Source organism: Parasteatoda tepidariorum, chromosome 6 (assembly GCF_043381705.1).
Source record: "Parasteatoda tepidariorum isolate YZ-2023 chromosome 6, CAS_Ptep_4.0, whole genome shotgun sequence".
In the NCBI taxonomy this organism is placed as follows: domain Eukaryota; kingdom Metazoa; phylum Arthropoda; class Arachnida; order Araneae; family Theridiidae; genus Parasteatoda; species Parasteatoda tepidariorum.
Genome location: NC_092209.1, coordinates 69,977,940 through 69,990,517, shown reverse-complemented (window position 1 = coordinate 69,990,517; position 12,578 = coordinate 69,977,940). Strand labels below are relative to the sequence as shown.

The following is a 12,578-nucleotide window of genomic DNA, read 5'->3' as shown; positions in this document are numbered from 1 at the left end:
TTATCATTATTTATTATTTTATTAATAGCAGCCACAAAAAAACTTTTGAATTGTAAGGTATGCAATTTCTTACATTATTTTAAAGAATTTTATTTTAAATTGCAATATATAAAATTTGAGCAAAATCGGTTGTAATTATAAAGAAATCTTATATTTAAAATTTGATTTCTCTAGAATTATTCAATCTATTTCGCTCAAATTTTGTATTTGGCCAAGTAAAATTACATACTCTAAGATGACGTAAAAAATTTACAAATCACAATTCAAATTTTTTGGACTATAATTATAAACAAAAAAAATAATAATAAATATTTACTAAAAATTTTATTTTGTATGGAATCTTTGGATAAACAAATTTTATAATTGTATTCAAAAACTCTTAAATTCGCTTTAAAAGTTCTCGAGATATGGCAAAATAAGCAAAACGTAAAATTAACATTCTTCTATTTTTCTACTTTTCGCGAAAGCTATTTATTTTTGTTACGTTTCCGGTTGCTTATTTTTGCTGTTCGTAACTCCTAATCATTCCCTCAATTAATTTTTCAGTTTTGCAACCACTGAATGATATCTTAATCTCAGGCGCAGCTGTGTTAATTTTAAATTTTCATAAAATTACTTTAAAACCCTTGTTTTAAGAATTTGATCTGAGTTAAAATTAAATTATGTATTTAACTGGCTTTTTAGCGCAACAAGTTCTGAACTGAAGTGACTTAACAATTTGTTTATTTCGTTTTATTTATTTATTTTTTTAATGTCTTTGTTTTGATTGAGATTCTCTTTTTATACTTAGTTTTTTTTTCATACCGGTTTTTCAGGCATTTCTTGCAATTGTTTATCCTTTTCATTTGTTAAAAGTTCAACTACACCAATTTCAGCAATAAGGTATAAAAGTATTTTAAGTATAAGACAGATTTATATTAAGGTGATTAAAATATTTACGACGTACGATGATATAAATTATTGCACCTGTTATATTTTTTTTAATAATTTTTTATTTCTAATTGTTACCGTAATTTGACTTATAGTTTTGATAGTTGTGTAGCTTTAAAGTGGTTATAGCCCTTATATTTTGTAACAAAGCAGGCAGTTGTATGTATGATAACATTGTTAATTTTATTTCAGTTATTTATTTACTTCTAATATGAAAAGAAGTTACATTTTGATATTCTTAATAATTTTTTTTTTCATATTATTTAGCTTATTTTGCATTTTCAGCTAGTTTTTATAATTATTTTCATGTTAACTGTTTTTGATTTAGTCAGATTTGTGATCGTTTTCGTTATTTACTTTATTATGAAATTTGGATTAAGGTACAGGGAAACTGTCTGAAATAGTTATTATGTTAATTGGTAAATGAAGAATTTCTTTAAAGAAGGAATTATCAAAAGTAAAATGTATGTTATTGCATTGATAATACAAAAAATTACAATTTTTTACCGTTTACCGATAAAATCCTAGTATAGCCCACCCTTTGGTAACTTTTTGAAATATCGCCATGTTGGCCATAACGATTTCAATTGATTCACCTTCGATTAACATTTCAATTGTTTATAATTAAAAAAAAACAATTTGCCAGATTATTCCACTAGAAATAATTTTTTTTTATAAATTGTAGGTTTATGTAGTGCCTAGCCTGTGGTATCTTTTGAGTTTTGAGCCTATTCTCTGATTTTTCATTCCTTAATTTTTTTGTCACTGCTTAGCTGTTGATAAATCTAGGAGGTTATTTTGGCAGAGGGACTGATACACAAATCTTTCCGAAGTGTGAAATTCTCATTTCCCCTTCTATCACTGGCATGTGATGTTACATCGTATTCTTCACTGTTAAAAAAAACACAGCTTGAAATCTATATTGGTACCTATGCTGATAAAGCCACCAAGTTTAGGCAACGACCCAGTATTGCCTCAAGACGAGTAAAAAAAAGATCCAGTTGGGAGTAGACTTATAATCAGCTCTAGATAAATGATCACATATTTTTTTCATTTATATTTACAAATTGTCCTTATATATATATTTATCACTGAGTTTATTATGTGTCCTACAAATTAATGAAATTTAGAGGGAAAATTCATTACCAGGATTTTAATTTAGCCAACTTCTTCTGCTTGTTATGAAAATTATAGTTGTGCTTGTCCAATAGGGTTATCAATTTTACTATTTGAGTTTTTCCTCTATTTAATGTGTCTTTGGCTTCTTGCTTGCTGCTGTTTGGTTTTTACCGAACTTGGTGAACATTTTGATGTAGTAATGTCCAGTACAGAATTTTTCTCTAATTTAAAAAAAAATATTTTAACTGGCTCTATTAATGTATCATCATTTTGTTTCAGCAAAGTGTTTGTTATGTCCTAAAAGATTTTGTTTCTTCAGTGTTGGACAAAATTCCGTTATGTAAATTATTAATGAAGAAGATATCTATGTAAGTAAAATTTCTATTTTCTTTATTAAAATATTTTCTTGTTGTTTGTTATAAAACATGCAAAAATGTTACAATTATGTTGTTGGGTTTGGCTTAAAAACATTATCGTGAAATAAAAGATAAATTGTCTTATATTATTTGAAAATTGATAGAAATAGCGTGCAAGTTTGCATGTTACAGTGAGATTGCAATGAAAAACAATATAAATGAGTCGTATAAGGTAAATAAAACATAAAGCCAATAAGAAAGTGGGAGTCGAAAGCTTTACAAATGCATTTAGTTGTTCCATCTGTTAAACAGATAAAGATTGTTTAGGTTCAACAGATGGAACTACTGATGCATTTTTATGTCTTAAGATTGGCGGATTCAGTTATATTTCTTATTTACTTCACACAATTCTTATGTAATTTTTAAATCATTATATTCTGTATTGTATAATCAATACATTGTAGATGACTCTCTGATGTAACATCAAAATTTGTTTGCTACTTCTAACTATTTTACTAAACTGTGTTGGCTTTTATTTTTTATCAACAGAAGTTATTTTATTGATATTTTTTATTTTATATATTTTTTAATATCTATTAATGAAATGATTTTCATATTTTAATGAATTTTTAATAGTCTTGTATGTTTAAACAAATACTTTGTGATCAGCTTTACTTGTCAGTGTATAATAATCTACAATACATAAATCGTTCATTTGTGGGGTGTTCTCCCTAATGTGTTTATAGAAGGGTAGCCCGCCCCCCCCCCCTACTCTTTGTGCTCTTCTTGCTCTTTTTGAAAGAAAAAAGCCATCCCTTAAAAACACTTGTCTTTTTATTTTATTTCTACAGGAACAGGTTGTTTTCTTGATCTTTTGTTTTAATCAAAACTCCTCCTCTTCTGGTTTATTTAAATATTGATATTTATTCAGCTCTAATTTTTAATTTCATTTCTTCATTTTAGTAAGATTTTTCTTTTGTTGTCTAGATATATAGTTTTACATGATATTGAGCCCTAGAGATATTCGCATCGTTTATTCGAATTTTTTAGTTATTTTAAATTTTCAATTTTTCTAAAATAAATACCTTTTATTTAAAAATGTTGCTTTAAATGTCTATTTTCTTATAATTTTCAGTTTATACAAAAAAAACTTTCAAGTTGTATACCAGTTAAACTTTTTTTTATTAGTTTACTTTTTATTTTTTATTTTAAAAAAATAACTATTTACAGAGATTGTTTTTTCGCTTACCTTTATTTATTTTTCAAAAGATTCAAATTTTTCTGTTATTTTGACAATGAGTGAGAATTACTCTGTTAAATATACACATAACTAACTAACTCAGTGGCGCGACAGCCCATTAAGAGGGCCAAGGCCGACTGTGCCCATCTCAGTTTTCTTGACCTTGGGCTCTGGGGTGCAGGAGCATATGTAATATACACATAAAGTAACATTAAAAATCGTAGATCAAATTCAGTTATTACATAATTTTAACGTTTCGGGATAGATTTGTTTGGTATTGATGCTCTAAAAAAGCTGTTTTGTAAGAGCGATCGTGCTTCTATATTTATTCACGGGCTGCGTACAAAATTTTATTTGTATGTTTTCATTTTTATATCTAATGGCTCTTTGTTCTTTATTTTCATTTGCTTTGCCTTAACCTATAAGTGTATTTCTAATTTGGATTATGCTCACATTCCATTGTTCTTCTCTGTAACATTTCTATCAGAATATAACTGTCAAATATTAGAACTGTTAGACATTACTCAAATAAAATATTATAAAAATAATAATTTAATTTATTTCCCATTCACAAGTAATGATTTTCGTACAAGTGTAATATATCCCATTTGTAATACATTAACTTACGCTGATTTTTTTCCTTTTTTTCAGAAATCTGGTGCTTTCTTCTTCCAACTAACTTTCTATTATTACTAACAAACAATATCCAAAGAAAAAAAAAGTTTTGTGTTTTCAAAAATTTGAATTTTTTTGAATGAAAATTTTTATGTACTTTCTCATAATAAATCTCATTCTTTTATTAATGAATTATTTTGCATTTGTTACTTCTATTTTGTATTCTTAATATACTATGATGCTATTTGAACTCTTTATATGTTAACTCCTTGTGTTAAAATGTATGAAGAACTTTTTGACTCATTTTTATGAGATAGGCTAAGTTCTTTTATTGTGGGGTCTCAGATACATTAGAAACATTTATAAATTTCAATTAATTTATTTTAGTACACAGAGGACAGGAATGATAAATTTAATTGTGACAAAAAATTTTCTTAAACATCAACAATGGAAAAAATGTGGAAACACTGATTTATAAATGTCATTTTAAAGGACAGCTTAAATACAAGGTGCAACTATTGATTTCCATGGTAAATGGAAAAACTCTGCTAAAAATATTGTGTATAATACATTCCCACTTTTTTCACCACCCGGCCTGAAGTTTCGTGAAGCTTAGTAGTACAGACTTGGAGAGAGTCTTCAGACATATATTAATATAGTATTGGTTCCCCTTTCGCATCAATGATAGCCTGTGAGCTGTATTGGCTCAGGAGATAGAGTCTTCGCCTCCCAGTGAGGTGAACCAGGTTCAAATCCCAGCCTTGGCTGGTCCATACGAATTCCACACCTGGCTTGCACCAACCACAGTGCTGACATAAAATATCCTCAATGGAAGACAGATCATTGGTTACAGTCCCCTTGCCTCCAAACTGACCGTATCTTCCTCTCCATGTATTGCAAATGCGGGTATGTTCCATCAAAAGTCCTCTATTAAGGCAAATTTCTCCTAATACTTGATTCAGAAGCTCCCTTGTCTTCTTCTTTGGGTTCAAAATTACAAGGCTTCAGAGTGGAACATTAGTCATTAGGCGTAAACTTAAAAATTGGGTCGGCTGTTCTAGGCTGGTTATAAAATAAAATGATAGTCTGCACATGTTTGAGAGGACTTTTTACCAGTTTTTTGATTGGTAAGTCATAGGAATCGACTTCCAGGCATACACCATGGCAGAAGTGAGGATGGTCGATATGGCTGGCTGCATAATTTAATTTGCATTTTAGTTTGTAAGTCGTTTAGTAAGAGAGTTAGGCTTTATATCGAGGCTCTGAAGACAATCCAGTTTATGAGTACCCATTTCATCAAACCATGGTTGCACAAGGCTCAATGTGTGAATGGGCATGTTACAAATTGTTAAAAAAAGTGCTTTAAGTTAAAAATGCAATGTAGATATTAATATATTTCTTTGTATTGGACTGCTATTTAATAGAAATGTTGAAAAGCTGTGAATTTCTTATCTGGAAACAATGTTAAAGAACCTTTTGATGTATAAATGTCAGGGTTCTCACTGGCGACTATTTGCAACTATTTTTGGCCTTAGGAGACTATGGCAACTTTTCTTGCATGAAAAGGCTAAAAAATCAGCTATTTTCAGGAAAAGGAAACTGTTGGGAGACTTTTCTGTGCTCCTAGCGTTGTTGTTTTTTTTAGCATAAATTGTGTTGACAACCTGCAACCCAATTTATGCTAAATGCAATAAATCTGAATGCAATGAATTTTTTTCCTTAAAAATAAAAAAAGTTAAAAATTTTGAATTGCAAATTTAAGTCATCACTTTTTAATGCACTCAATTTGCACCGATTCTATTGTAAGTCAATTTCTTTTCTCGATCTCTTTTTAAATGGTTGTTGCTACGAAATTCCGCCCAATTTTTTATATATTATGATTCGTGAATTTGAATAATCACTTTTTGCAATATATATGTATATATAGGGAAAAAATTTAGAAAAGGTTTTTTTTTTAATGAAAAAGTATTTTTTTGAATGAATTCTAGTAATTAAAAGTATTTAGTTTTCTGCAAATATACTAATTTTTTTGATATGAAATTTAGTGCTAGAACACTAGCATGTATGTAAAAATTATATTTGCTACCAACTTGACTAAAATGGATCATGGTATACGACAATTAGGTCGTTTTTTAAATTTTTGTCATATTATTGAAAAAGTTTTGTTCTTATTTAGGAAACTTTCATGCTTTAGGCTACTAAAAGCAACTTTTTTTTTTCTGTGTCAACCTTAAAATGTCTACTACTATATTGCTCCAAGTCCTACAGTAATAAAAATTCTTTCGACCAATTAAAATTTCTTCCAAATTAAATTAAGTAATGGTAAGAAACATTTTATATAATGTAGCATTAAAATGTTAATATTATTTTAAGGTACCTAATTCCGTGTATTAAAATGAATATTATAAGTAATTCCCGAGAAACAAAAATCTTAAAAAAATCTTTTTTTAAATAAAAGGTTGAATTAATCAATGTTATAATTCTCATAAGTTATTCAGACAATTTATTTTGAATTAAAGCTCATTATTTTATATAGTTTAGCATAGTGTTTTTTTTTATATCATAAGACATTTTCACCAATCAAAAAATTAAATAATAGCTAACAAAAATTTATTTTTGCTTGAAATTTGTTTCAGATCAATTATAAACTTGCTTACAATAATTTTCATTTTGTGTGTTTATTACAAAAGATATGGTTAAAGAAAAAGTGAAATACTAGAAGTAAAAATAATGTTAAGAGTTCCAAATGTTCTACTGATATCCTGAATAAACATTGGGGTTTACATTTTTCAACTAGAGGCCATATCCATATCTTCAGGATAAAGTTTTCAAATTCATAGAAAAAAATAGATTTGTTGCTAAGGTTTTTTTTTTTAATGTATCTCACTTACTAATTCACTTACTCAAGATGAGCTTTTCGAATTATTAAGCATCAATTTATTTATTTTTTTGGTTCAAAATTACATTCTTTAAAGTGGTTCAAAATTTAAATGAAAATTAAATTGTTAAATTACATTCTTTAAAATGATGTAAACAACCTTAATGATGTAACAACCATACTTTACAACTCTTACTTCTTTAGTAAATAAAATATAAAAACTGGCACAGCATGGCATGAATGAATGCCTCAGTTGATGCCCTTTTTTGGCCTGCATTGCATCAATAATTACCCCAGCTCTTAAATTCAATAACTATTTGAAACTGTAAGAAACATTTATTATAAACACTATAAAAATAAAATACTAATTAAACAGTTTCACCTTCAGTGAAAAAATAATTGCTCAGTACCCTTGCTTAACAGGTTAATATAAATTCTTATAAAAAGTAATGTTGTTGTCGTATACCATTAAGGCAAGAGGGGTGCCATTGTCTTGTTTCCAGTGGCGCCATCTATGACTAAGAATTTGCTTTCTGCTACACACATGTCACTGCCCATTTTACAGGGAGGACACATTCATACACCATCCATCCATCTGCAGACTTTAATTTTGACCTGAACCGGAGCACGTTCAATCTCTGATCCAGTACTTCAGATGTATTGATTTGTTATGGGAAATTTGAGGACTTTGAATAAAAAGTAATAATTAATATAAATAGTTAAGCAATCTTTAAATTATGATAACAACAAATTCATTTAAGTAAAAGATTTTATAGTAAGGGCTGCTTAACTTTTTGTATTGTTGCCTACTTTGGACTTGATCGGATTTTGTACCATCTATTACGCAAAAAACTTCAATCAGTTTATTGAAATAAAGTGGAAAATTTCTGAATATTTATGCATCTGAATTTACAACAAACTTATTTGATTGCTGCCATGTTGGATCAAGTGAAAGTAAGATAATGGGCCAAGCGAAAGATTTTCGAATGTAAGATGTTGCATCAAGTTAAAGTATTTAATGAATTTAGATATTGAAAGTTAGTTTCTCAGGAGAAATACGTTCTCTACTTACAGTTGAGGTTTTTCGGGCTATTTTATCAGCTTATTTCTCGGTATATTTCGGCTTTTTTTTGGGGGGGGGGGGCATTTAAAAGCATGTTAAATTATCGAAGTGTCGCCCAATCTTGTTAAATATATAAATTCACCTCTATTGCCTTAAGCATTTAATGAATATTTGGAGAATAAATTCACTCTCTATTTGGCTTTTGAATGCATTATTTGTTATTTTTCTTTCTTAAAATTATTTTATTGTACTATGTCTTTTAGTGTTTGAGTAAAGTAAACTTTATTCTCACTTCGAAATTATTAAACAAGAGTAATAAAGTTTTTTACAGATTTCACCACTTTGTTGTCAGTTTGCAAGCACTTAATCAGCATATTTGTTGTAATAAAATCAGCATAATATTTATCTAGTAATTAGGCTCATGGAGACGTACTACTGAGCTTAATTTTCGCAGCAAATTTTGAGTCTGGGCGATATTTCAGACATCTAGTTATTTACCATTTTGTAGAAAAATTGCTTCGTATCTATATTTTAATTATGATACAAGATTAAAATAAAGACATTATATGAAAGGAATTATCAACTTTCTGAAAGTATCTTTTTCTTCTGTGTTTTGTATTTTCTTCATAAACTTAATGTAAAATATAAAGAAAGGAAAAACGCTCCACTGAATTATAAAAAAGTATTTACAAATATTTCATAAATTTCAAAGGCGTTGTAAAACGGTAGAAAATCGCACTTACATAACTTCACAAATTTTTGAGTTATTTATGTTATCCATTTTCCTCATATTGATGGCGTTAGTGATTTAAAAAAAAAAAAAAAAAAAGGTAAAGATTTCATGAAAATGTGATATAGTTGCCTAAATACCTTTAAAAATGTGAACAATTTAAGAGCATATTAAAATTTTTGAAACATTTAAAATAATTAGACCATAATTTGAGATCTTTGTGTTGCATTACGTTTTTTCTATCGTTTCTACTAAGGCTTAAATAATGAGCAACAATATAGCTCTAACATGTGAAGTATATATTAGTACAGTGTTGTTGTACTTTAAAAGTTGTTCCTTTAAAAGTTAGTTTCATAATCCAGAAATGAAACTGTACAATTTCCTCAATGCGTTACAAAAATGAGGGACTTTCTTTAAAAAATAATCTTTTGATGAATCTAAAATTATAACGATGGTGTTCCTTCTCAATATTAGTTTAGCACTTGATGAATCTCAAATTATTACAGTGGTTTTCCCTCTCAAAGGTAGTTTCAAATTTGAAGAATTTAAAATCAAATCACTTGTGTTTTCTCTCAAAGGTAATTTCATACTCATATTCCACAGAGAAATGTAACAACTATTTAGTTTCATTTCGAGTTGTGCAATTTTAAAAATTTCGTTTGTTTAAAATTTGAATTTTAAAATTTTAAACAAGCGAATTCGCTCAAATTTTATTCAAATATTTCGTTCAAATTTTGTATTTTGTTAAAAATACAAAATTTTAACGTTTTCTATTGCATACTTTAAAAATTAATATATCTTATAATTCTAAAATTTTTTTGACAAATAATTATTTAACTTTATTCTGTTTGCGTGAAACTATCTTTAAATAAACGAATTTTATAACTGTGTGCAAAAAAATTTATATTCGATTTAAAAATTCTCGAGATATCATAAAATACGCAAAAAATAAAATTAGCATTGAGGGATCCAAACTTTCAACCGCTTTCCTAATCGATCTATTTCAACCGTATTTTCCAGATTGTGACTAACTTTCCTATTTTTGAGCATCAAAAATCTGAATCCGTCGGGAAAAAAATGCATGTTTATTAGTGTGTTCAATTCTTTTGTTTCAGATTTCTTATTTTAAAATATCATGTTCACTAGCTAACGTAGTTTAAATAAGACTATCAAACCAATAAAAATGCGTTTTTTTTTCTGTGAAAATCCGATCATTAGATCAGAAGTTATTTACCGTGCTCATGTTTGATTTTATTTTGCACACTGTACTTTCGGCACTAGCTATCTGTTATGTGTGTATTTTCCGACGTATGAAGTTAATCTATACTCATAATGGCTATGTATTTGTTTTATTACTATTTAAATATGAGTGTAGAGATGAGAGTTTGCCAGGGAGGTTGACCTTAAACTTATTCATTCTTAATTTGATTGATGCCTAATATGAAACGAGAAAACAGCGTTAATTTATTTTGTTTAGGTAGGTTTTTTAAAGTCGATAAACATTGTGCTTGCCCTAAAAAAAAGTTTTATATTTTTAAGATGGGGGAACTCTAAAATTTCAACATTGTATGTACATTTTATATTTTTAAAAAGCATGTAAAAATGTTGTGAACACTTTTTATCCAATGTATTCGGTTTAAAATTCTCATAAATTTACTTTAATTATCATCTCTTAAATTATTATTAAACAGCTAACAGAACTTTTACTTTTTATTCAGCTTTAAAGGAACAAAAAAAGTTACAGTAAAAAAAAAAAAACAATTACAAAATTAACGAAATTTTACAGTGAGTAAAAGAAAATTTACTATTAATAAAAAACATGAAAATTGACGAAACAAGTAAGTTTTTTATCAAGAAACCAAAGCGGAACCTACCCCTGCTATAAATGTTCACGTTAAAGTGGTATATTTTGATTTATTTAATGGTTAAGCACTTCCCGACGTTTGGTTTATAAAAAGAAAAACTCATTTATCGCAAAAAAATTTCGTTGCACATAACTTTTACAATTCTAATTTTTGATATAACAATTCAAGCCTCCACCACATCGCCTATGGAATAAGTGAGAGTTAAAAGTGAAGATCTTGTTTTCTTTTGGTGAACGCGGGCTTCACAACTCTTTAGGTACTATTCAGCTATCACGAGAACTTCTCCAGACATCAGTCGGTCTTATAATATAGTCTTATAATAGTCGAATCAGTCATAGTCTTATCATTGTAAACTGTGTTTACCGTGATAAGTAACTTAGAATAGGCCTGCTGATTTTACCGTTGATTTAGCTGGGAAAGTGGTTTTCTTTCTTCTATTTTCCCTCATTAGAAATGTTTTTACTCTAGTTTCCATGACAACAGACAACCTCAGGCTTTTAGTCGGGAAAAGTTCTCGTGAAAGCTAGACAGTACCAGAGTAATCTTTCCTTTTTTGCTGCAATTTTAGTTTGTCACACCGCTTGATTACTTTACCTTGAGAGCGTAATATCTTTTACGTCTGACGTTGTGTAGTAGCCGATTTTAGACCTTGTGTAATTTAATTTTACCTTCTATTCAAACACCTACCTCATCAATAAATGATCAGAAGTCATTCATGGCGATTAACTTTTTATTTAGCTTTTCGAAAAAGGTTCATTTTGGCTATATTTTTACAAAATTTTCATCATTTCGAAGAACACAAAATCTTAACAACCGCCAAATATTCGATTTTTTTTTCTATAAAGAAAATATATATTTGCCATTTGGTATTAACTTAATGTCAATAAAATAGTTTTAAATATGTTATAACAAAAGAGAGTTTTTGTATAATTTCAAATTATTATAATTTGTGTTTTCACTACAGCGCGAGAACGCGAGAATCTCGCATATTTTTTTCTTTTCTCGCATTAAAAAGTGATTACCGCGAGAAATTCGCGCATTCTATAAACCAATTTCAAAATTCGCGAATTTCTCGCATTTTGAAAAAAATTTCTCATTGCGCCATTTAGAATAAAATCCGTTTCACTTTTCTTCCTGGATCTTTCATTATTTTCAACATCTGCCCCATTATCTAGCTTCCCTGTTTACCAGTATTGTTCAGAATCTTTAAGAACTACAGAACACCATCCCTCCGAACCTCTTTCAGAACGCATTTCTCTGCAACCACGTGTTTACTGTAGGTAAGGTTTCTTCATGTAAGACGTTCAAATTTTTTGCGCATTAATGCAAGATGGACAAATACCTTGTAAAGGCAATATCTTCTACTCCGAAACGGACAAATGAAAATGAAACAAATGTGGGTAGAAACGATCAAAACGAAACAAATACGCATTTGAGCAACCTAATGAGAATAGCTGATGAAAAAGTAGATGTAGAACATTTTCCATATGATGATGCAGCAAAAATATTCAATGCTTTAAAAATTAGAAGATATTAAAAATGTATTATAATTAAAGAAATGATTTTTTTTTCAAGTCTCTGTGTTTTTGTTTTTTAATTTTTAGAAATCTCACTTAACTTTTTGAAATCTCACCCTGTTTTTGAGAAAGGGTGAGAAATTCTCACCCATTTTTTTTCTGCGATGAAAACACTGATTTGATCCCTGTAAAAATTTATTTTCTTAACATAGCGAAAAAAATTTTTCAAAAGTTTTTATTGTAGTTTCAACGTATCAAATTGCTT

General features: G+C 28.4%; 1 long non-coding RNA gene across 1 annotated transcript; it reads left to right on the top strand.

Moving 5' to 3' along the window:
• The first annotated feature begins 702 nt into the window (after nt 1-702).
• LOC139425924 (uncharacterized) lies at nt 703-4,452 on the top strand. The gene is made up of 3 exons (XR_011637047.1): nt 703-882; nt 2,369-2,417; nt 4,297-4,452. It is a non-coding gene; the product is annotated as an uncharacterized lncRNA (long non-coding RNA).
• Nucleotides 4,453-12,578: the final 8,126 nt, after the last annotated feature.